This window comes from Gavialis gangeticus, unplaced genomic scaffold (genome assembly GCF_001723915.1).
Source record: "Gavialis gangeticus isolate Ggan-Ray unplaced genomic scaffold, GavGan_comp1, whole genome shotgun sequence".
Classification (NCBI taxonomy): Eukaryota; Metazoa; Chordata; order Crocodylia; family Gavialidae; genus Gavialis; species Gavialis gangeticus.
The window spans coordinates 82520726-82522702 of NW_017729031.1; the positions used below are offsets into that span (position 1 = coordinate 82520726).

Sequence of the window (1977 nt, forward strand, 5' to 3'; positions counted from 1 at the left end):
CCCCCCCCCCCATCTGATGTTTAAATTTGACTTCTTTTTTTCAGTTGATCTCTCTAGCACTTGCATCTTTGTATTTTCTCTTGGAAAGCTGCTGTGCAAAACGGTTCTACCTCCTGTGCACCTTGTTCCCCAGGAGAAGCTGGGGGTGGAGGGGGATGCAGCTGAATTAAGAGAGGCTGCAGCATGAGCTGGCTCTCCTGCCTGCTTTTGGGTCATCAGTAGGGGTGCACTGATAGAGATTTTGGGGGCTGATACCAATAGCCAATATTTAAGGAGGCATATCAGCCAATACTGATCGGATTTCCAATACAGGTCTCTCCAGCTGGCAAGTCCAATGGGGAGGGAAGGGGTGTGAAGGGGTAGATAACGACCCCCTGCCATGAGGGAGGGGGCAGGGGTAGCCACTGCCTAGGCAGGGGGGGAAGGAAGGCAGCTCCTGCTGCTGCTTGGACCCTGGGAGGGCATGGGGTGGGGGGGGTGTACCCCCTGGATCAGGGCAGGGCGGACTGCGCGGGGCTCTTCTTGGCAGGGGCTGGGCTCGGAGCAGGTGCCAGTGGGAGGATGCTGCATCCACCCCAAACTTTGCTTCACGGCTGGGGCGGTGCTGGGAGCAGAGCAGTGATGAAACTTAGGGTGGATGTAGCATCCTCCCAGCACCACTGGCACCTGCTCTAAGCCCAGCCCCTGGTGAGCAGAGCCCTGCACAGCCCCAGCTGTAGGGCTGCCTGCTGCACACCACCTGCTCTTCTGGGGTGCAAGCAGCAGTGGGAGACACCCTGCCCCCTCTCTCACTGTGGGGAGCATTAATCTAAACCCCTGCCCTCTCCCCTTCCATCATGATGGACTTACCAGCTGGAGGCAGCTGCCCACGCTGCCAGCTGTGCTCCTTGCTGTCTGAGTGCTGCGCTTTGGCTACGTACAGCACAGGCATGTATCGGCCCCACTGGGCTGATATCTGATGTAGCCAGTTTTCTTTATATCGGACCAATTATATCAGTACACCTCTAGTTATCGGGGAGTGTGCTCATGTTCCACAGCTTTGTGCATGGGGCAGTTGTTTTCCTGGCTGCCACCCTGGCAGCAGTGTCAACATCTTGCATAAGAGCCAGACCAATTTACAAATAGTACTGTGTGTCCCCATCCATGTCTAGTGCTCCTTGATTTGGGAAAGCAGAACAATAGGGAAAACTTTACTTCCTACCCCCGAAGTAATGACTGAATCCTGGTGGACTCTGCCCAGGCAAAAGCTACAGTTTAACCCTTACAGCTGCTGCTCAGCCAGAAACAACTGCCAGTTCAGCAGCGGCTGTGGGAGGGTTAAAACTGACAAATAGTCTTAACCCTTCCTCTGCTGTGGAAAGCCCTGGTGCAGCTACAGTGTTGTCTTCCTGCTTCTGTTTTGGTAGAACTTGTCTGTGTCAGAGTGAAGAAGCCATCCAAAATTGGGATGCATCTCAAAGAGGTTGAGAAAAGTAAAGACTGTTCACAAGGGGGAGGGGAGCCAGGTGTTCAAGAAGAGTGGTCAGTCCTTAAGGAGACAATCCTCCAAGCCCAAAGGGAGGTAATCCCAACACGGACCAAAGAGAGCAGGAGGGTGCAAAAGCCCCCATGGCTCACCAAAAGCATCCGGGATTGTCTCCTAGCTGGAAGGGAGGGGCCATCACCAGGGAGGACTATACTGTGGTTGCTCAGGGCTTCTGGGGGGTGGTCAGGAAGGCCAAGACGGAGATGGAACTGGGACTAGTTTCCTGGATCAAGGACAACAAGAAGTCCTTCTTTTTTAAATATGTAGGGACCAAAAAGAAGGTACCAGGTAATGTGGGGCATCTGCAAGAAATGCTAGGAAAGCTGGTTGTCACACCAGATGACAAAGCTAACCTATTTAATGACTACTTTGCCTCCATTTTCCTGAGTAAGGACTGGATCAGCCCCCTCACTGGGCCCCCCTCAGGCCCCAGGGGAGGTGTACCTAGGCCA

General features: G+C 53.9%; 1 protein-coding gene across 3 annotated transcripts in view; it reads left to right on the top strand.

Annotated features, from left to right (window-relative positions):
- The window catches only part of BZW1 (basic leucine zipper and W2 domains 1), a 22505-nt gene that overhangs the window by 10408 nt on the left and 10120 nt on the right, over positions 1 to 1977 (top strand). The gene's annotated exons all lie outside the window — the stretch shown is intronic.